The sequence below is a fragment of the Bubalus kerabau genome, chromosome 6, assembly GCF_029407905.1.
Source record: "Bubalus kerabau isolate K-KA32 ecotype Philippines breed swamp buffalo chromosome 6, PCC_UOA_SB_1v2, whole genome shotgun sequence".
Classification (NCBI taxonomy): domain Eukaryota; kingdom Metazoa; phylum Chordata; class Mammalia; order Artiodactyla; family Bovidae; genus Bubalus; species Bubalus kerabau.
Window position 1 is genome coordinate 68,408,372 of NC_073629.1, and position 24,596 is coordinate 68,432,967.

Genomic DNA, 24,596 nt, shown 5'->3' on the forward strand with positions numbered 1-24,596 from the left:
TGGTAACGGTGAACTTCCTAGTTATAGATGGCTATCTTCTCACTGTGCTCACATGGTGGAAGGGGCTCTTTTATAAGGTCACTAACACTAACCCACTTTTGAATACTCTATCCTCATGATCTAATCACCTCCTGAAGCCCCCACCTTCTAAGACCATCACTTTGGGGAAGAGGTTTTGACATTTGAATTTTGGGGAGACACAAGATTCAGCCTGGAAGCCCTAATTCCCAGCACCTCGGAGTGTGACTTCATTTGAAAATAGGGTCATTGAAGTTGCAATTAGTTTAAGATGAGGTTTACCGGAATAGGCTGGGCCCCTAATCCAATATGACTACAGTCATTATAAAAGGGGGAAATTTGGACATATCAACAGAGACACACACGTACAGGAAGAACGCCATGTGAATATTGGAGTTATACTGCTGCAAGCCAAAAAACTACCAGAAGCTAGGAGAAAGGCCTGGAAGAAATCTTCCAGGCTTCTTCCAGGCCTGAAACTAGTTTTATAATTTGAGCATTTGGGGCTATCAGAGGGCAGTGTACCTCTGAAACTAGTTTTCTTCTTCCAGTCCTGAAGAAATCCCAGCCTTCAGAGGGATTTTAGCCCTGGTGATGCCTCCATCTCAGATTTCTAGCCTCCAGAACTATGGGAGAATAAATATTTGTTGCTTAAACCACTCAGCTTGTGGTACTTTGTTATAGCAGCCCCAGGAAAATGATACAGTATTCAAGGGAATCCTGCTTTGAAGAACTTACCTTGAGAAATGCTGCTAAACAAGCTTAACAGAATAACAATTATATCAGTCTAAGAGGCTGAGTGCCAAAGAATTGATACCTTCAAATCGTGGTGCTGGAGAAGACCCTTGAGAGTCTCTTGGACTGCAAGATCAAACCAGTCAATCCCAAAGGAAATCAGCCCTGAATATTCATTGGAAGGACTGATGCTGAAATGGAACCTCCAATTCTTTGGCCACCTGATGCAAAGAGCATCATTGGAAAAGACCCTGATGCTGGGAAAGACTGAAGGCAAAAGGAGGAGAGGGCAGCAGAAAATGAGATGGTTACATAGTACCACTGATTCAGTGGACATGAATTTGAGCAAACTCTGGGAGATGGTGGAGGACAGAGAAACCTGGAGTGCTGTAGTTCATGGGGTTACAGAGTTAGACATGACTTCACGACTGAACAACAGCAGCAAAGAACATATTTTTGGAAGTTTAAGATTTTCAGAAGTTTAAGCCTCAATTTAAAAATTTATGTATATTTGTGAGTAAAGTTAATTTTAGCCAGATTGAAGATATTTCACATTTAAAAGAAAAATCTTAGGTCAACCATAGCAGATATTTTGTAAAGCAAATGGGCACACTGCCTTCTGATATCCCCAACTGCTCAAATTATAAAACTAGTTTCATTAACTTAAGCTGATGATAATCTTTTGCCTTGCTTCAATAACTGCAGCAGACTTTAATTAGATGGGTTGGCAAAAGTGTCCCAAGAGTTGCGGTAGCTGTCTTTATTTTATTGCTATTTCCCACTGGCTTGAATTAAAATGGAACATTCTACAATTTGTGGCTGCACAGGAACTGGTGATGCAGCTATTTTATTGAGGGAATTCCTGAGATTGAATAGTGATACCCAAATTTGGAGTTTTCACAAACCAGTAAATTTTTTAAAATTAAGGACTGACATAGATTTATAAATGTTTTTTTTTGTAAAATAAACATATTAAAACAGCAACAAATGACAAAGTGAAAAAGAACAGTCTTTGTGGGCTAGCAACATCATTTAAACTTTTTATTTTTCCAAGTAAGAATATTAAAACAATAACCAAGTACCAAACCAAAATACCCCAAACCAACATCTCTAACAATAGTGAACTAGTGATACTGTTTACAAAAGTATGTTTTCCAAACCAAAAAGTAGAAAGGACAAAAAATCATGATGATATTGGTGGGTTATGTGTTTTGAGCGCTATGTGCCAGGCATATTCTAAATGCTTTATGTGTGCGCACTGAATTAATCCTCACAAAAAACTGTAAGGTTAAAACTACTACCTCCATTTTATAAGAAGGGAATCTGAGGAACCAGGTTTAAAAGTTGCCTAGGATCACCCTCTGGAAGGTAGTGAGGCTGGGAGTTGAATTTATAAGTCTAGCTCCAGAGTATATGATGTGATTTTGAATGTGGTATGATATTTTCTCTAACAAAACAGTTCTTCCTGAAAAAGACACCCACAAATTGAGTGTGTGTGGATGTTTTTATTCTATTTTCCCCATTATCCTGCATACCTGTGATAACATCGTCACAGAACAGTCTGGACTGGCAGTTCAGAAGCCCCAGGCAGCTGCTCTGAAGGCTATATGACAGCAAGGAACCCAGAACTGAAACGCACTGTGCTGATTACAGAGGGAATTCCTAAGGTAGACAGATGAAATGGCTCATTTTTCTTTAATCAGGCATCTCTATTTTGTGGTAGGGCTTGAGCAACCTTAAAATAGGTGAGTACAAATCAATCATTTCAGCTGACATTTTGAAAATACTTCAGGGTGGCAGCAAGATAATGTATCAAATATCATTAAAGGTGTAGAACAAAAAAAAAAAAAAAAAAAAGGTGTAGAACAATAAACCAAGACTAATATACTTTAAACTTAACCTCTCAATCCAGGTTGTGGTTCAGTGCTGAACTTGGCTGTACATGTGTGTGCATGTATGTATGTGTGCATGTATGTGTGTACAAGCATGCGAGTGTACTTGTGTGTGATTTGAATTCTATAGCCGAGGTGCTCATGAAAACAGCCCACATAAGCCATTCAAATGAAACAACATTAAGTGTATAGGTGGCCTTTTGTAACCGGAAATTACCATACTGATGAAATGTTTTGCAAGTACAAACTTTCACCGTGTACTGTGATTTAGTGGAAGGAGAACATGCTTTGGGAGCAGATAAACATGAGTTCAAATCCCAGCTCTTTTTCTTCCTTGCTGTGTGATCTTGGAAAGTCATTTACCCTCCTAATTCTATTTCTTCGGTAAAATGGGAACAATGAAACCTATCTTACAGTCTTTAAAGGATTGGCCTAATTCATCTTCAATGGTTAACATGATTACTGACCAAAAGATAATTTTATTATTAAACAAATATTTCTATCGTGTTTATATTGCTAGACCCAATCCTAAATGATTTATAAATATTCATAATAACCCTGTGAGGGTAGGTATTATGATTTCCATTTTATAGCTCAGACAAACGGGACGTAGTAAGGATGAGAAACTTGCCCAAAGTCACGGAGCTGGTGTCAGAGGATGGATTCAAACCCAGTCAGTCTGGTGTCAGAGACAATGGTCTTGGCCAATACTATATAACATCCTGATGACTGACACTGAAATCCTTTCAATTTTAAGTATTTATCAGTCAACCATACTTGAAAGATGTGTTTTACCATAACTTTAGAAAGAAAGGAAATAGTTGGATACGAGCAGACTGTGTGTGTGGATTTAACTAGCTGAAAACAAGCAGGGCTAAGTGCACAGAGGTTGTACAGTGTGGATTTTTCCTTAGCTGCCTCTTTCTTTGCACCAGGGGTTGGCACTAGTGTGTAGCCATCAGATTCCCAGATGTCTCCTAGTCCTCCTTCACCTCTTCCCTTTTACCCCCCTGTGGTCCTTTCTGGCCAGACTGCCCTCCTCCAACCCTCAAGCTTCTGCCATGGCCCCCCTTGGATGCGGGGGTTCTCACATCCTCCTGTGGGCTTCCTGCCTCTGTCAGTGTCCTCAGTGCGGCCAGTCACTCTCCCAGCCCTTCTCTGGTTCCAGGCCACTTCTTTCACGTATCTCCTTTTCCCGTCCTGCCCAGGCTCCCACTTGTGCCTGTTGTCTCAGTGTCAGCAGAGGACCTGACCTCCTCATTCTCAGGAGGAACAGAGGCCAGTGCACACCAGCTCCCAAGCTCCCCTCACTGTGTGTGCACAGCAGTGTACAGGCAGAGGTTCTTCCTTCCTCTCCAAAGCTACCCTGCGCTTGTGCTTCTGATGCCATCCCTTATCTACATGGCCTTTCTTTCTTCATGATTTCCCCCTCTTTCTCTCTTGCACCTTCCTTTTCGTCAAGTTTTCCCCACATTGCACCAGCTCCTGTCTCAAACCTATAACACCATCAGGTTCCTGCCCTTTCTTCTTTGCTTCACTGACACATGTCTTGAAAGAGAGCTGATACTGGCTGTCACTCCTTTCTCTCGTGCAACCAACATTTCAACTCCTGCATCTATTTGGCTTCTTTCCACAACACTTGACTGAATTGCTCTCCCAGTGGTCATCAATGGCCTCTTAATTGTTGAATCTAATAGAATCTTCTCAGTCATCGTGCTTGACCTCTCAGTGAGACTCCACACAGTCTGGCCCAAGGCCAGCTCTTTCGCCTCATTCCCAACTACATCCCTCTTACTCACCCCTCCGCAGCAATATCGGTCTACCTACTGGTCTACAAACAAGCCAGTACCGCTGTTTCATGGCCTTTGCATGTGCCAACGCCTTTGCCTCCGGAACATTACTCTCCCAGATATTTGCATGGCTCTCTTCTTCTCTTCATTTGCATCTCTATGTAAATGTCATTTTTCAAAGACAGAATAGCATAGACATATATACCCTATCGTGTGTAAGATAGATAGCTAGTGGGAAGCTGCAGTATAGCACAAGGAGCTCAGTTCGGTGCTCTGTGATGACCTAGAGGGATAGGATGGGGGGCAGGGGGTTAGGAGGGAGGTTCAAGAGGGAGAGGATATATTTATACATATAGCTGATTCATGTTGATGTATGGCAGAAACTAACAAGACACTGTAAAGCAATGACATTCCAATAAAAAGTAAAATGAATAAAGAGGCCCTCCTGAACACTGGTATCTACAACAGTACCCTCTTCCCTCATCACTTCCAATTCCCTAACTTGCTTTATATTTTTTCATAGCATGTATCACTATCTACCTGTTCCTGATCTGTTTCTGAATCTGAATATAATTTTTTGAGGGCAGGGACAATACTGTTTTGCAGGTATATTTTTAGTACATACAGTAGTACCTGCCACATAGTAGACGTTCTATAAATGTTGGGCTAAATTAACAACATTGAATGTCCTTCATTGTTTAGCTCCTGTGATGCCACACTCTCTGGCTTTCCTGTGGCCTCCCTGACCCAACCTTCCTTCACTTGCACTTGACCTTCTTCATCCACCTTGGATGTTAGAGTTTTGTTCATGGCCCTCTTTCTCCCCTGCTCTGTATCTTGCTTTCAGCAACCACATCTATTTAGTGACTTTAGCCCTCACTTACATGGTGATGACTCCTAGCTCTTTATCTTCTGGACCTTTCTACCAAGAGATGGATCCATATTTCCAACAGCCTACTACACACCTTCACCCAGAGATAACACCAACATAGCATGTTGGGCTCATTGTCCTCCCTCAAGTTTCTCTATTTCTGTCTCCACTTATGGTGCCACTATCCGCTCAGTTGTCTAAGCTAAAAACTTCTTATCCTTTCCTTCCATATCAACATTTCAGTATGTCTGTTTCAGAAGAAATCCATTCTGCCATGCTTGGGGCCAGCCCCTCATCATCTCTTTCCTGGACTGTTTTATCAGTGTCCTATATGGTCTTTCTGCCTCCAACCTTTCCTACCTCCAATCCAATATAGCTACATAAACTGCTACCAGAAATCTCTTTCCAGAATGAAAACTTAATCTCTTGTTTTTCCTTCAAGAATCTCAGCAGATACCCATGACTTTGGGATTAAAATCCTAACCCCTGGTATGTCCCATACAATTGGTCAGTCATGTCTGACTCTTTTGTGACCCCATGCACCGTTGCCCACCATGCTCCTTTGTCCATGGGAATTTTCAGGCAAGTATACTGGAGTGTGTTGTCATTTCCTTCTCCAGAGGATTTTCCCAACCCAAGGATCAAACTCACGTGTTCTGCATTACAGGAGGATCCTTTACCACTGAGCCACCAGAAAAGCGCATATGATTGGTCCCAGGGAACTTTGAATCAGTTCTGAGAGAACACAGCACCACAGCATAAGATCTGGTGTCATTCCTGCTGGACAGTGAGGAGCAGTAAATGTCTCATACCACAGCCAAACTCATGTGAGGCAGTAATAGCCAAGGGTTTCTCAGTGTAAGGTGGGGTAGTTAACCTACAGGGCTTTCCTGGTAGCTCAGCTAGTAAAGAATCTACCTGCATTGCTGGAGATCCCAGTTTGCTTCTGGGTTGGGAAGATCTGCTGGAGAAGAGATAGGCTACCCATTCCAGGGCTTCCCAGGTGACGCTAGTGGTTAAGTACCCACCTGCTGATGTAGAGACATCAGAGACAAGGCTATAAGACAAGTCAACACTGTACCAATTAGCAAAATATCCTCTCCTCCAAAGATGTGGACTTTTTCATGAGGAAGATTAATAAATACCTCTTCAATTGTGCTTACTTCATTGGTATTAATGATAGTATTTACCACTTGCTATATACCAGCACTATTTTAATCCCAAGCTTCCCAGGCAGCGCTAATGGTAAAGAACCCACCTGCTAATGCAGGAGATGCAGACGACATGAGTTTGATCCCTGAGTCGGGAAGATCCCCTGGAGGAGGGCATGGGAAACCATTCCAGTATTCTTGCCTAGAGAATCCCATGGACAGAAGAGCCTGTCAGGGTACAGTCCATGGGATTGCAGAGTCAGACATGACTGAAGCATCTTAGCACATGTGCACATTCTAAATACTTCATATATATTAATTAATTTAATCAGAGGACAGCATCAGGTAGATATTATGATTCTCACCATTTTACAGAGCGATTAAGTAAATCTTCAAAAGTCTTGCAGATGGAGTTGGAACTAGGATCCAAATTTGGGTAACATGACTTCAGCATTAGGAAGGAAGTCAGCGGAAACACAGGTCTTATTGAAAAGGAAATAAAATTGCAATTGAGGAAACGATAGTCCCCCTTTCTTTCTCTGGGACCTTCAATGACTGGGATGAAGAGAATGCCATGAGCAACTGAGGCAGGAACATGCAGAGAGAAATTTGGTAGGCAGGATTTTAGTTTTCTTGAACAATACAGTTTGGGTGTTTTAACAGAGATATGAAAGAGTGGTATGGAGAAGAAAGGACAGGCAAGAGATAGAGAGAGTGAGAGATGAGAGAGAGGGAATATGAGAATCAGAGTTGAATGAGAGTGCTCTCTGACTTCCTTCCCTATAAAGCACTGAGTATGGAAAATCCTTGTTTGGCCAAGGACATGACTCAAGTGATTAAAATGTGGCCTTAGATTACTCTCTTCCTGGCTTCTGTTATCTCTGCAGCAAGACTTAAGCCACTGCGTCTTACAGAGAACTTGATCAGGTGGAAGAAGACGGACAGAGTAGCCAAGAAAGGATTTCACTCCCCTGTGCCTTTTGATGGAGAAGGGGCTGAAGGAGTATTGGTCTTTGAATGAATTAAACTTGGATGCAGGAGAGACCAGTGATCAAGGAGGCACCTCAGACGACCCCAGGCTTCAGAGGCAATAGTACTAAATCTGCTATTGTCCCAAGTTGATGTCCCAGGGCCAAACACGAGCCTGCTACAACCAGATTGACATGCTTCAACTACATGCAATGACCCATCACTGACTCACCCTTTGGGATCTCTCCCATGACACGTCTGTCAGCGTGCTGCTCTGGCCTTCTATTCCCCTCTCTTGCCTCCTACCCTTGTCACTCTCTTCAGTTCATCCCTCGTTTGATGGCAGTCTTACAGGTCTCAAGGGACATGGGGTGTATTTCCATTATCATATAAAACACATTAAGTAAGTGTGTTAAACTGTGAGCTCCCTTAAGAGCACACATTGAATTCTTTCCTTGGTATTCCCACCAAGAAGTGCAGGGCACATGATAGGTGCTTAATAAATGTTCGATGAATACATGAGTGAATGAATACCTGGAAAACATTTAATGCTGCTGCATCTGTTGCTGCTGTCACTCCTCAGGCATCTCAGTGGATTTCGTTTTCCTTTTTTTGCATTGGCACACTGCTCCCACTGAGAAGTAAACAACCCCTTTTCCCCTTGGGAGATTCCAAGGGTATCATTTATTACATGGCACTCCTTATGGCATGCAAATAATCATTTATCCATTGTTATTTCTGCTTCTTTATTTAAACATCAAGAAAAAAAATCTGATTTGTATTAAAGTCTCCTCTAATGGTGACTCTACACTGACAAGGCTTTCTTTTTTAATGATTAATGAAAATTTCATCGAAAGATTTATTTTATCCTGGCTACTGGGCAGGACACTTTCAACACATTTTCTTTTTATTAATAATCCTTAGTGTAAGGTCCATTTGAAAAAACATTATTTTCATTTTAAAATGAAGATACTGAGGCTTAGAGAGGTTGAGTGACTTGTCTAATCTAGCTTACTAGTAAGTGAAGAAGTCAGAATTCAAAAGTGTAACCATTGGAATCCAAAAATCCATGCAAGGAGGAGCCATGATGAGATGTGAGTTTCAGAAGGCCTCTGACTGGTGGGTGGAGGACGACTCTGAGGGAGACAGGTCCAGGGTAGGAGAGCACACAGTAGCAGGAGCACACAGCCATGTTCCCGCGAGAGCTGATGGGGCCTTCACCGGGGGGACGGTGGTGAGGACCGACAGAAACAGGCAGACTGAACGCATATTTGGGGCATAACATTTGAGAAATATTATAATTAAGTAGATATTGGAGGATAGGTTGGGGAAGATGTTTTGTGATGTTCTAGCTCCTGATTGGTTGTCCAGGCATATAACGGCTTCATTTGCTAAGTAGGAAATGTAGACTGGTGAGATTCTAATATAATTCAGTTGTAGTTGGTGAGGTGTTGAAGGTTATGTATTTGGGGACATTTGTGTCTATGAAACTTAAAGGGAATTTCTTGAATCTTCTAAATAGTCATTTGTGCTGTGTAATCATTTGATTTGCATTTCTTTTTAGTTAGGAAAAGTTTTTTCACTTAAAGGTCAGAGGAATTTGGGGAAGCATCTGTTAGTGAATTAGAGCTTTGCAGGTGGTGCTAGTGGTAAAGAACCTGCCTGCCAATGTAGAAGACATAAGAGATCTGTGTTTGATCCCTTGATTAGGAAGATCCCCTGGAGGAGGGCATGGCAACCAATTTCAGTAGTCTGCCTGAAGAATCCCTTGGACAGAGGAGCCTGGTGGGCTACGGCCCATAGGGTTAAAAAAGTTGGATACGACTGAAGCAGCTTAACATGCACACACTGGAAATCTTTTCCATATTATCTTATTAAATACTTGAGTGAGATTTTACCTTTATTGTACCTGAAATCGTTCTGCAACCTTAAATGCATTGTATTGAATATTGCTCATTATCAGGAAACAAAGAACTGATGGTGTTACTTCTGCTTCTACAGTCTCAAACTTTCCTTGGTTGTCAAATGAACTATCTACCTCTATGAGTCATTTCCAACTGTCTCTCTGAAAACATGAGTTATAATAATACCTATTTCTCTTCCACATCATCACTTGATTTAAAATAATTATCATATTCCCCTTTAATTAAGCATTTGGCCCTTCAAGATAGCCTTGTTTATAATCCTGAACATAGATGAAAATACCACGATTGAAAACCTAAGAGTCCCAGCTCTGACTGTCTCACCAAGGAGACTGCAAAATGCTCCAAGATAAAAGGGAAGGCAGAATGGTAGCAAGTGATAAAAAGCATTATCTCATTGTAAAAAGGAAGAAGGACATGAAAGCCAAAATGGCCTGCCTACAGATCTCCTCCCCTTAAACTGGGGGTCCAGTATAGCTTGCTTGATGTAGTGGATATTGCAATGCACTTCCATATGTTTGTGAACCACCTCCTCCCACATCAGATTATAAGAGCTGGATCCTACCTGAGAAGCTGAAAACATGATTATTCTCCCAGACCCTTGAAATTACGGTGTGGACACATGACCCAGTCACTGGCAGTAAGCGATAGGCTTGCAGCTGGAGGCTGGCAGGATGGAGAAGCTGGAATTGTGTGGACTCTGCACTCGTGAGTTTCAGCAGTGTCATGCAGTTTTCTGAGATGACAGAATGCAGTTGTGGTTTGATGCCCATGTCATGGAATCTGTGCCCAGCTCTTATGGCAAAGGTGATTTCATCAGACCTGCTCTGTGATATGTGATTTTGCCATCACATATCTGATATGTGATATACTGCTTTTGCCAGCCAAGCCTCCATACCTGCCTCTCTTAGAGATTTTGTAAGCTACCCAACATACCTTTATTCAGTTCACTTTCTGTTCATATTAATGAGAGTGTTGTCTGTTGCTTGCAGCTGATTGATGGTTTTGAAATTCCTAGCTCTATACCAAATTTTAAGAAATTGTAATACTCTGTCCTCCTACAGTTTCTTTCTTGGAATTCTTTTAGAATGAATTTCACTTTGCCTTGTATTATAGTAGCATGTTTTGTTTTTTAATTAATTAATTTATTTTTGGCTACACAAACTCACATGTTGTATCTTAGTTCCCCAATCAGGGATTAAATCAGCACCCCCTGCTTTGGACTTTGGGGTGCCTTCACAACTGGTCCACCAGGGAAGTCCCTTGCATGATTTTTTAAAAGCATGTTTTTGAGAGCAGAGATTATATCTTATTCATCTTTGTAGCCTTCTGCTAATTCTGCATCCCAAATGTCTTGCACATTGTGAAGGTTATTTATAAAACTGACTTTAAGTTCAGTTCAGTTCAGTCGCTCAGTCGTGTCCAACTCTTTGCGACCCCATGAATCGCAGCACACCAGGTCTCCCTGTCCATCACCAACTCCCAGAGTTCACTCAGACTCAACTTTAGAAGGTTGTAAATAGACTGTATATTCATAGCTGCAAGAAAATAACATGGGATAAGCCCACCTGTAAGAGTAGACTGTGGAGCCCTGAGAAACACTGGGAGGCAGGAAGAGTTAAAGGATGACTTCCAGTGGTCAAGACTCAGTGAGATGCTCCCTGTGAGGCTTGGCCTGTTAAGAAGTCCAGCCCATTGGTCAGTAATAGCTAGGATGATGATAGTAATCCCTCTTCTCAGTATTTCCCATCAGAGTCAATTCACTGAGCAATAATAGTCTGCGTCTCACTGGGTCTTGTAGTGAGTTATGGACCTAATGCTATTCTCCTTTTCAGCAGAGTGGAGAGAAGTTTCTTTTCCTGTTAAAGACAGAAAAGTAGCCCCCAGAGTCAGCAGCATGTGCTCTAGATAATAGTCTTTATTTCTCAGTATCTCACATTCCTTCTCTGTGTGTGAAGGAAAATCATATATGAAGTTTGCATTCATTTCTTACACAGGTGCAACTGTCAGCCTAATTTTATTATGCTTATTGGATTTATGTATAATATGATACCTAAGGTCACATTTCACTGCTATTTGGCCTGAGTCTAGTGAGTAAATCTTAATGAACTTGTGCCCATCAAACCTGAAATTGACCTAGTTAATCTCAGCATGAACATGAATTGAACTCCTTTCCCTTTTACCTCATATCTGTAACGCTAATTATCAGAATTGTCATGCATTTGCTTTGTGGGTTTCATTGTGGTCTTGATCCCTCACCTACAATTCAGTTCAGTTCAGTTCAGTCGCTCAGTCGTGTCCGACTCTTTGCGACCCCATGGACTCCAGCACGCTAGGCTTCCCTGTCCATCACCAACTCCCAGAGTTTACTCAAACTCATGTCCATTGAGTCGGTGATGCCATCCAACCATCTGATCCTTTGTTGTTCCCTTCTCCTCCCACCTTCAATCTTTCCCAGCATCAGGGTCTTTTCAAATGAGTCAGTTCTTCTCATCAGGTGGCCAAAGTATTGGAGTTTCAGCTTCAGCATCAGTCCGTCCAATGAATATTCAGGACTGATTTCCTTCAGGATTGACTGGTTGGATCTCCTTGCAGTCCCAGGGACTCTCAATAATCTTATCCAATGCCACAACTCAAAAGCATCAATTCTTCAGTGCTCAGCTTTCTTTATAGTCCAACTCATGACTACTGGAAAAACCGTAACTTGGACTAGATGGACCTTTGTCAGTGGCATGTGAATTCCATGCCTATGCCTCCTCACACCTATAGGTTATTGTTTAGTCGCTAAATTGTGTCTGATTCTTTTGCGATCCCATGGACTGTAGCCCACCAGGGTCCTCTGTTCATGGGATTTCTCAGGCAAGAATACTGGAGTGGGTTGCCATTTCCTTCCTCTAGGGAACCTTCCAGACCCAGGGATCAAACCTACATCTCCTGCATTGGCAAGCAGATTCTATACCACTAAGCCACCAGGGGAGCCCATATGACTTGTCAAAGGGCATATATAATACACTTGCCTTATACTCTAAAGTGGATACCATTACTTTAAGTGAAGAGAGGTCCTTCAAAGGATTCTCAGAGTAGAGTAACTTTTAGACCACACTTTGATATTGCATTAACTTAAAGACTGTGAAAACCATTCTGATTCCCTCCCCCCACCCTCATAGCTGTATTGTTAAGTGCAAATTTGCCTTTATCTATCTAGGGTCGTCAATGCAAGGCATGAGAGTATAGTATAGTGATTAAAAGTATAGCCTCTGATATATGACTGCTTGGGAACAAATCCCAACTTTTCCATTTAATGGTTTTGGACTATTAAAAGAGCCATACTTTGACTTCTCTTCTGTAAAGAGTATCATAACCTATATCAATGTTGTTGAAAAGGACAAGTTAATATTTACATGTAAGACTTAAAGTAGGGTTCTTGATAAGACCTTAATAAGTATTTGCTATTATTATCCAATTTTCTTTTTATATATCTTAAAATTGCAAAGACAAAGCCACTCCTTAGATGGTCTATTAAAATTATAAACATTGGAATTCAAAAAGAATTAAAACACTAACATTGGAGCATTTACAGGTCTTAGCATACATAATGGATTTAGAAGAAGTTAAGCCATAAATTAATTTTTGAAACATGATAATCCATCAATTTTATTAATTACCTTATGGCCATTAAAACATTATTTCATAGATTATTAGATTTTTGTCAGCCTAAGTACTAGGTTTTGATAGATCATAAATATATAACTCAACATGGAATCATGGCATCTTAGACATTTTAGACTTAGAAGGAGTCTTAGATATTAGATGCTCTCATTTTCTATCTGATATGGGAACTCCATTGCTCAAGGTCTCATAATACTCAGGGCTTTCAAGCCTAATAAGACTCATATTTTAAAAAGTAGCATGACTAACTGGAAGAGAGTTTGCACTTCCTCCAACTGTTAGATTCTATTCATTTAAAAGACACGTACAAGTACAAAAGTTTAGTTTACAAGAAGCAATATGTAGAAATAGACAAAGTTAGATTGTTATTCAAAGTAATTTTACAAAGTAAAATTCACATATAAGAGAATGACTAATTCTTATTACTGAATTCCATAGGTAACTAATATTTCAATCTTGTCATTCAGGTTTCAGGTCTGTGTCATCCCTCAGAGAGGGTTCCTAACCATCCTAGCTAAAGAGCCCTTCCTCTCTCACTTATCCTTCTTTATTTTCTTCCTAATTTATATCAAAAATTATATTACCCATTTTTTTATTATCTCACTGTCTCACACTAGGATGCAAATTCGTGAGGGTCTATGATATCTTGTTAAATATTGTGTCTATGTGTACTGGAACCATTGCCTAGCACACAGGTTAGTTAAAAATGCATTTGTTTGATTGAATGAGTAAATGCAGGCTTCGATAAGGAAGTGTGATTTCATGTTGAGGGCATAATAAGTGCAGTCAAAGAATTTGGTGCAGCAAGGTAAAATGACCAATTTCATGATAATGAGACACTTCGGCAGCATCGTGCACTTACCATTCAGTTCAGTTCAGTCGCTCAGTTGTGTTCTACTCCTTGCGGCCCCATGAATTGCAGCACGCCAGGCCTCCCTGTCCATCACCAACTCCTTACCATTAGCAACCAGGAAATTACATTTACTTTTGGACTTCAATTGAGAGTACTAGCAAGTATCATTTGCAGCAAAGGCAGACAAATTGAGGAAATGAGAGATTAGAAGAACAAGAAGAAAAATGAAAAGGAGGAGGTGCAGGAGAAAAAAGAAAAGAAAACATAAAAAGAAAAGGTTTGTGAAAACAAATGCCTGGGGAAAATAACTACAGACAACCAAACCTCTCAGTGAGAGGGAGAGCTTGGTGAGGTAGTGAAGCATAAATGGACAAAAGGAATCCCCCAGCAAGAGCTTTGGGTTATGAAATTTCTACTTTCAGAGATTAATTTGAGCCCTTACAATGTTATTTTCAGAATTGCTCTACCATCTTTTCACCTAAAGTTGTCATGAAATTTTGTGCTGATACATGGACTCAATGATGCGGGAAGTTGCTAGTGTCTTGGGAACTCTATTTAGCCCTTGTGGGAGGTTTATAAGCACCAAGCAAGATGCTGGTGGGACGGGGGTGGAGGGCCTCTGACGCTCTGTGCTGTGTATTTTAACACAACAATGGTGGCTGCTAGAAGAAACAGGGCCTCTTAAGACGCTGGATTCAATTTGGAAATCTCAGCTGGTGATAAGAAGAGGTCACAGAATTACCTGTGAGTTAATGGAAGGAGAACAGTGTCATGAATCATGCCACACAGTAGATCATCTTAAAACTGCATATAAAACGGGGCTTTGAAATGCACTGCATGACTTCTTTGGCAGAGGATTTACATCTTATTTGCTTTGCTTAAGCTAATAGTAAAATTAGTTTGTATTCCATCTGCATCGGAAAGATGTTTGGTACCAAGTGAATTGGCTGGAAGGAGAGAAAGAGAAGAGGAAAGGAAGTTTTTGGAGAAGAGAAGTGACCTGGAAGCATACTGGCTGGCTGGGAAGTTCAGGCTATGGTAAAAACTTGCCACATGGACCGATCTAGTGCAAAACGTTTAGGTGCACAGCGAAGAGTGAACCATATAAACAGTTGATGTATTAAAAGCACAAGGCTTGATAAAATCAGCATGCAGTATATACTTGTTAAATAAATGAAACCTTTTCACTGATTCTGGGGTAAGGGCTCCTTCAGTTCAGTTCAGTTCAGTCCAGTCGCTCAGTCGTGTTCAACTCTTTGTGACCCCATGAATTGCAGCACGCCAGGCCTCCCAGTCCATCACCAACTCCTGGAGTTCACTCAAACTCATGTCCATTGAGTCGGTGATGCCATCCAGCCATCTCATCCTCTGTTGTCCCCTTCTCCTCCTGCCCCCAATTCCTCCCAGCATCAGAGTCTTTTCCAGTGAGTCAACTCTTCGCATGAGGTGGCCAAAGTATTGGAGTTTCAGCTTCAACATCAGTCCTTCCAAAGAACACCCAGGGCTGATCTCCTTTAGAATGGACTGGTTCGATCTCCTTGCAGTCCAAGGGACTCTCAAGAGTCTTCTCCAACACCACAGTTCAAAAGCATCAGTTCTTTGGCACTCAGCTTTCTTCACAGTCTAACTCTCACATCCATACATGACCACAGGAAAAACCACAGCCTTGACTAAATGGACCTTTGTTGGCAAAGTAATGTCTCTGCTTTTTAATATGCTATTACAGAGAGCTTAATAGATAAGGTATTATAAGTTGGAAGAAAAGATTGAAGACTTTCCTGAAGAGTTTTCAAGAATATAAGGAACCCAAGCACATATAGACAAAAGGAGCTGAAGCACAATAAAATTAGTCTGCTGCTGCTGCTGCTGCTAAGTCGCTTCAGTCGTGTCCGACTCTGTGCAACCCCATAGATGGCAGCCCACCAGGCTCCCCCATCCCTGGGATTCTCCAGGCAAGAACACTGGAGTGGGTTGCCATTTTCTTCTCCAATGCATGAAAGTGAAAAATGAAATTGAAGTCACTCAGTCGTGTCTGACTCTTCGCGACCCCATGGACGGCAGCCTACCAGGCTCCTCCACCCATGTGATTTTCCAGGCAAGAATACTGGAGTGGGTTGCCATTGTCTAGGTAATGTTAAATAGCAAGAGCTTTAAAACTCTGAAATAGGTTAATAAGGTTACTTTCGCTAGGATTTAAAAATAAGCTGGTGTCTCATCTGTGAGAGGTGGTTTAAGTGCAACACACCAAGTTCAGACCATGTGGTCAGCTTCCTTAAGTGTGCCTTTGAGCCTTATAATCTCTAAACACTTAGAATTCATTATCACTTCTACTTATTTACTTCAAAATAACAACTGACACTTTGCAATTTACAAAATGCTTTCACACATAGCCTCTCATTTAATTCTCACAACAACCTCCTACTATATTATGCATATTTTCAAGAGTAAATAACAAAACTGAAATTTGAATAAGTGCTTAATCTAAATGTGATGCTCTTTTCTGAATGTCTCATCTACCTCCCACTTCCATGTTGTCAGCCAGAGAACTGATGAATTCACCATCTTCTGCTTCAAACCTGCTGCTTCTCCTCCATTCCTTGGTTGATGGAATCCCTTTCTACCCAGTTGCCTGAGTCAGAGATGTAGGAGTCACACTAGACCCTTCCTTTCTCCTGCCTCTGATCAATCTCAAGTCTTGTTTATGTTTAGCTCCTAGATATATCTCAAAATATTGTCTTCTCTCCACCTCACCACTACTTTTTTAGTTTTAAGTCTTCACCACCATTTACCTGAAGTACAAAAATAATTTTCCACCTAGATTTTATCCTTTCAGCATTACCTCCTGAAGTCTCACCTGGGACCAGAGAGAAGAGTTTAAAAGTAGGAGTGTAAAATAGGGAGATTCCCAAGGAAATCCTTGGTCTAGAGCTCTTCACACTCCTTGTCTCCTACTGCAGTTTTTCCGGGCTTTCAGCATTTTGTTGCCAGAGTCCTACACCACTGAAAGTGATATTTGGCATACTGTTGAAAAAATACCATTGATGCCCATGATGTTCTGTACTGGACAATCCATAAGACCAACCCATATCATGTGTTCTTCCCAACCTTCCAAAGAGTTGAGAAGGGAGTTTCAGTTATTCAAGGTCTGAAATGTTCTTGCCAGAACACCAGGCCTGGGACTTCCCTGGTGGTCCAGTGGTTAATAATCTGCCTTCCAAAGCATGGGACTTAGGTTCAATCCCTGGTTGGGGAACTAAGATCCCACATGCCACAGGGCAACTAAGTCTGCATGCTGCATCCTGCAACGAACAGCCCGAGTGCCGCAATGAAGACCCAGAGCAGCCAAAAAAAAAAACAACAACAAAAAAACCACACACTGGGCCTGAAACTTATGAGCCCAGGTAACATAAATGATCATCAGAGCAATAACTATTTTAGTCTATCCAAGGCAATAATATTCATGAAATCAGAAGTTTCATGGGCTAGTTATGCTTCTCCCCAATATACATCAAAAAACACATATAACTATTAATGACTTTTTTAATGTTTGTTTATTACCTAAAATTATCTCCATATATCAGTAATAAGCCTACTACACTATTGGAAATTTCTCAGTGTGAAATAAATGACTGTCTATGCTTAGACCTCTATGTTCACTTTGTAGCTTCATCTGTAGGGTGATTGTAGGATGTAATACAATTTTTCACACAAACCAGCATACTTTTGAGGGTAAAATAATGATCACAACTTAACTTTCTTGGGACATCAGGTATAAAACTGTACAAGACAGGGGACTCCATAATTCAACACTCTGTAATGACCTATATGGGAATAGAATCGAAAGAAGAGTGGATAAATGTATTTATATAACACTTTGGTTTACACCTGAAACTAACACAACATTGTAAATCAATTATTGCCCCAATAAAAATTAAAAAACGAACACAAACAAAAACTTTACCATCTCAGGAAAATTTAGGCATATAGTCACCCCATTCTTCTACTCACTCCCTAATTTCTTTTTTATGCTCGCAAATATTTTCAGGTTTTTCTATCTACTAAGTGATTTAAACCCTCTGAATTTTTGTGAGTTCTGTTCCTTTAGCCTAGAAACCCTTTCTTCCTTTTCTTCTGATACCTAACTCAGGCATCAGCTTCTCCAGGAAGTCTTCCCAGATTTCAGACCAGACCACATGATTGTTCCTAGTATTTCTGAGAACATACCTTTATCTCATCTTCACATTAAGGCACTCTCTAGAACAGGTGTCACATCTTACTGACTTTGTTCCCTGCAGCACATACATACACCTTTAAGGCATACACAGTGACACGTCTATGACTCGTTACTGACAACCCAGTGGCGGGAGCCTGCTGTCCTCCTGTGGGTAACCTGAAGTTAACCTTAGCCTGTCTGCTGCTGCTGGCACTACATCAGAGTCCTGCTCTGAAAGCAGGTGCTTGTCTCCCCTTTCTTTCTATGTTTACCTTCATCTTTGGTGCAGAAGCAGAATATCACAGTGCTTAGGACATTGCTTATGGATTAGACAGAACTTGCTTAGAATTCTTGCTCTGTATTTATTAGCTTTGTGAATTTAGGCATTCAATTTTCCTAAAACTCAAGTTTTCTTGTCTATAAAATCTAGATGATAATAAAACTCACCTCATGGGAATATTACAGTGATTAAGTGCTTTGGTGCATCTAAAAGGATGACGTTACTTTGCCAACAAAGGTCCGTCTAGTCAAGGCTATGGTTTTTCCAGTAGTCCTGTATGGATGTGAGAGTTGGACTATAAAGAAAGCTGAGTGCTGAAGAATTGATGCTTTTGGACTGTGGTGTTGGAGAAGACTCTTGAGAGTCCCTTGGACAGCAAGGAGATCCAACTAGTCAATCCTAAAGGAAATCAGTCCTGAATATTCATTGGAAAGACTGATGCTGAAGCTGAAGCTCCAATACTTTGGCTACTTGATGCAAAGAACTGACCCATTTGAAAAGACCCTAATGGTGGGAAAGATTGAAGGTGGGAGGAAAAGGGGACGACAGAGAATGAGATGGTTGGATGGCATCATGGACTTGATGGACATCAGTTTGGGTAAGCTCCGGGAGGTGGTGATGTACACGGAAGCCTAATGTGCTGCAATCCATGGGGTCGCAGAGTCATACACGACTGAGTGACTGAGCTAAACTGAACTGAACTGAAAAGGATGACTACAGTGCCTGGCATGCAGTATGTGCTGAATAAAATGTTACTAAAAAGAGCCATGGGTGGATGTGATGAGAATGTAGAGAAATTAGTATCTTTCTTCTGTTGGCTCATTAAGGAACCTTGGATTTTCAAGTCCGGTTGCTTGAATCAAAGTCCATATGCAAAGTACCATCCACAAGCTCTGAGGAAGTACAGAATGAACACAGAGAATTAAGACCTTACTTTAGGGAGCATATGTTTCCTAACATATAAAAATGAAGAGTTTAAAAAGATTAACTTTTTTCTCTCACAGTATAGCACTGAGATCATCAGCTGCTTGAGGTCTATTTGTAGTTCTTGGTGCCACATCTTCTGTGTACTCAAAAACAGATTACTAAGTCCCTAATGCCTTCTCCTCCAGCCCATGGACAACCTGAGTAATTAATCAATCATGCAATAACTAATTAATTGGTTAACCAGAGATCTGTTGTTTTGTTGCTAAGTAATGTCCAGCTCTTTTTGATTCTCCAGACTGTAGCCTGCCAGGTTCTTCTGTCCATGGGATTTCTAGGCAAGAATACTGACATGGGTTGCCATTTCCTTCTCCAGGGGATCTTCCAGATCCAGGGATCAAACCCGCATCTCTTGTATTGTCAGGCAGATTCCTTACCACTGAGCCACCAGGGAAGCCCTAGGCAGAGAATTGTGGGTTTTTTTAAGTCACTAAGTCATCTCCAACTCTCTGCGACCCCATGAACTACATCATGCCAGGCTCCCCTGTCCTTCAATATCTCCCAGAGTTTGTTCAGATTTGAGTCATTGAGTCACAGTTACTGCATGCCTTTTACATGACTCCTATGATGGTCCTATTTTTTGATCAGATCAGATCAGATCAGATCAGTCGCTCAGTTGTGTCCGACTCTTTGCGACCCCATGAATCGCAGCACGCCAGGCCTCCCTGTCCATCACCAACTCCCGGAGTTCACTCAGACTCACGTCCATTGAGTCAGTGATGCCATCTAGCCATCTCATCCTCTGTTGTCCCCTTCTCCTCTTGCCCCCAATCCCTCCCAGCATCAGAGTCTTTTCCAATGAGTCAACTCTTCGCATGAGGTGGCCAAAGTACTGGAGTTTCAGCTTTAGTATCATTCCTTCCAAAGAAATCCCAGGGCTGATCTCCTTCAGAATGGACTGGTTGGATCTCCTTGCAGTCCAAGGGACTCTCAAGAGTCTTCTCCAACACCACAGTTCAAAAGCATCAATTCTTCAGTGCTCAGCCTTCTTCACAGTCCAACTCTCACATCCATACATGACCACAGAAAAAACCATAGCCTTGACTAGACAAACCTTTGTTGGCAAAGTAATGTCTCTGCTTTTGAATATGCTATCTAGGTTGGTCATAACTTTCCTTCCAAGGAGTAAGCGTCTTTTAATTTCATGGCTGCAATCACAATCTGCAGTGATTTTGGAGCCCAGAAAAATAAAGTCTGCCACTGTTTCCACTGTTTCCCCATCTATTTCCCATAAAGTGATGGGACTGGATGTCATGATCTTCGTTTTCTGAATGTTGAGCTTTAAGCCAACTTTTTCACTCTCTACTTTCACCTTCATCAAGAGGCTTTTGAGTTCCTCTTCACTTCCTGCCATAAGGGTGGTGTCATCTGCATATCTGAGGTTATTGATATTTCTCCTGGCAATCTTGATTCCAGCTTGTGCTTCTTCCAGTCCAGCGTTTCTCATGATGTACTATGCATATGAGTTAAATAAACATGATGACAATATACAGCCTTGACGTACTTCTTTTCCTATTTGGAACCAGTCTGTTGTTCCATGTCCAGTTCTAACTGTTGCTTCCTGACCTGCATACAAATTTCTCAAGAGGCAGATCAGGTGGTCTAGTATTCCCATCTCTTTCAGAATTTTCCACAGTTTATTGTGATCCACACAGTCAAAGGCTTTGGCATAGTCAATAAAGCAGAAATAGATGTTTTTCTGGAACTCTCTTGCTTTTTTGATGATCCAGCGGATGTTGGCAATTTGAGCTCTGGTTCCTCTGCCTTTTCTCAAACCAGCTTGAACATCTGGAAGTTCATGATTCACATATTGCTGAAGCCTGGCTTGGAGAATTTTGAGCATTACTTTACTAGCGTGTGAGATGAGCGCAATTGTGCGGTAGTTTGAGCATTCTTTGGCATTGCCTTTCTTTGGGATCAGAATAAAAACTGACCTTTTCCAGTCCTGTGGCCACTGCTTTTTCCAAGTTTGCTGGCATATTGAGTGCAGCACTTTCACAGCATCATCTTTCAGGATTTGGAATAGCTTAACTGGAATTCTATCACCTCCACTAGCTTTGTTCGTAATGATGCTTTCTAAGGCCCACTTGACTTCACATTCCAGCATGTCTGGCTCTAGGTCAGTGATCACACCATCGTGATTATCTGGGTCGTGAAGATCTTTTTTGTACAGTTTTTCTGTGTATTCTTGCCATCTCTTCTTAATGTCTTCTGCTTCTGTTAGGTCCATACCATTTCTGTGTTAGGCATTAAGTAATACGTAATAGGGATAAAATGATGATAATGTAAGTATGTGGTCTTAGGAGCTCAAGTGAGTCAGACAAAGCTTTAATTATATAAACTCCCTACATGTGGCCGTTAGATTCCCGACAAAGACATGCCCAGGTGCTGAGGGTGTGTGGAGGATCGGTACCTAATCTCCAAAGGAGTGGGGTTGGTGTATCAATAACAGCTTCTGTTCTGTTTCAGGAAGTTTTTCTTTGGTAGGGCTTACGTGCCATGGATGATCTAATCATCCGATGATGAATTGCACGGGGCAAGAGCAAAGACCTTTTTCTCTGGGTCCTTTGACCTCCCCGTTGTAGTGAGGCTAAGAGGGAGTTGACAATTCCCATGCCTGCCTTCAGGGATTCAGCACTGCCTTCAGGAATTCAGCACAGGATTCACCCACTCCCCAGTCCTCAATGCTGGAAACAGAGAGAATTGGGTACAGCAGGCAGGGAGGTAGTTTAATGAGGCAATTTTATCAATGCTAGATAAAAACACAGATAGTAACTAACGGAGTAGAAGAAATCTGAGCTTAAGAGGCAACAGGAAGGAAAGAATGACAGGTTCTGATGACACCGAGGTTTCAGCCTGGGTGACCTGATGACGATGAATACTATTAGGAGTAAAGGAATCATAGGATGAACAGGAAAAAGCTCTAGTGGGAGTTTTATCCTATTTTTATAGGATATGATTTTTAACAAGAACTAACCTTTCTGACTATAAATGGCAATTGCCTTCTGCTCAGTATTATTGCATTTTCTTCAGATTCCAAACAAAATGAAATCTGTCACATGTGTCCTGGTACTACCTAAACAAACTCAGGACAGAGTACATTTGAACAATTAGAGACAGTACAGAGGCTTCCCAGGTAATGCCAGTGGTAAAGAACCTGCATGGAGTCATAAGAGACAAGGGTTTGATCCCTGGGTAGGGACGATCTCTGGGAGGAGGGCATGACAACCCACTCCAGTATTTTTGCCTGGAGAATCCCATGGACAGAGGACCCTGGTGGGCTACAGTCCATAGGGTTACAGAGTCGGACACAACTGAAGAGCATTAGCATACACACACACACACACACACACACACACACACAGACAGTACAATTCCAGTCTGTATGCAGCTCTGGTCAAGCTCTGTCAATTGTTAGCTAAAGATTTCCAGTAATTAATCAGCCATTTTTTATGTCTCTATACACATGTGTTTTTAAAAAATAACAGTGATGAAGACTGGTGGCTGCTCACAAATACTTGGCTGCCATCCTGGACCGGCTTGGTGGGATGCACATCCTTGCAATGTTCCTTTAACAATCCCACTGCTAACTACTTAAAACCAACCTTGTCACATTGGCATACAGTGCAAAGATCATATCTAATTAAACTGTTCTAGTTTGGCATAATTAGTAAAATGTCTGAACTGTGGCTCTTCTAAAACAATTATGAACATCATGATGCTCGCTCTGTGTTGTGTTAGAAATTATGCCAACTGACGTGTTGCTGGACAGCTGTCCTGCCCTAACACAGAGGTAAAAAAAAAAAAATGATGGCTATTAAGTCAAAGCTGCAGCATGAGCATTTAGATGATCACAAGGTTAGTATGAATATGGATGCCTCTTTAAATGGTTAAGGGGCTTCCCTCATGGCTCAGCAGGAAAGAATCCACCTGAATACTTGGGTTCAATCCCTGGGTCTGGAAGATACCCTGGAGGAGGACATGGCAACCCACTCCAGGACTCCAGGAAAATCCCATGGATAGAGAAGCCTGGAGGGCCAGAGTCCATGGGGTTGCAAAAGAGTCGGATATGACTGAGCCACTAAGCAACAAAAAGTGGTTAAAGATTTTGTTCTATGATGTAGTCAAACATCCTCTTTGAAAACTCCCTTATACATTTCATTGTTCTGAAGCGCACTCCTTTCATCAGGCCATCTCTCAATTTAATTTAGGTCTAATCTAGGTCTTGAGAGACATAACCTAAACTATATGTCCCAAGTTCCTGACCTCATACAACTTTCAGTTATTTTGCTGAATGGGATGGTGAGATAGGAGATTTATTCTAACAACACATTTTTATATCACAAAGTGCTAAGTGTGCATGCTAAATCACTTCAGTCGTGTCCAACTCTTTGTGACCCTGTGGACTATAGCCCACCAGGCTCCACTGTCTATGGGATTCTCCAGGCAAGAATATTGGAGTAGGTTGTCATGCTCTCCTCCAGGGGATCTCCCTGACCCAGGGATTGAACCCTTGTCTCTTATGTCTCCTGCATTGGCAGGCGGGTTCTTTATCACTAGCACCATCTGGGAAGCCCATCACAAAGTGCAATAAACATACTAAATAGGGAGTTAGAATAAACTATTTCTGGTGAGATGGGGGCTACTTTAGAGTATTAGGGAAGCTCTGGAAGTTTATGTTACTTGCTTTAAAATCTCCATGATGACAGAAAGAGACAGTCAAACTAATTTGTGGGAGGAAGAGGACAACGCAGAGGAGAGAGCATGTGCAAAGACCTTGAGACATGATGGAAAATAATGTGTCCAAGGAACAGAAAGAAGGCGTGTGTAGCTAGAATATATTAAGTGGGAGAGAAAGGCGAGGAGATGAGGTCAGCAGGAGAGTAAGCCTTCCCTGATACCTTTGCCATGGAAAGATAGTGGGTGTTGGGTGCCATGGGTGTTGTGATTTAATGTAAGTGTGAGATCACTCTGGCTGCAGTGCAGAGCATTGGATTTGGGAGACAAAAAGGAAACAGGAAATCAAGAGCTAATGCATTAGTCTAAGCAAGAGCTAAGTGAAGCTTTAGAAGTTTGAGCTGGAGAGAAGTGATTAGGTTGGGATAAATGTTGACAGACAGATCTTCCCAGGTGTAGCTAGTGGTAAAGAACCTGCCTGCCAATGCAGAAGATATGAGAGACAAGGGTTTGATCCCTGGGTAGGAAAGATTCCCTGGAGGAAGGCATGGTAGCCCACTCCAATATTCTTG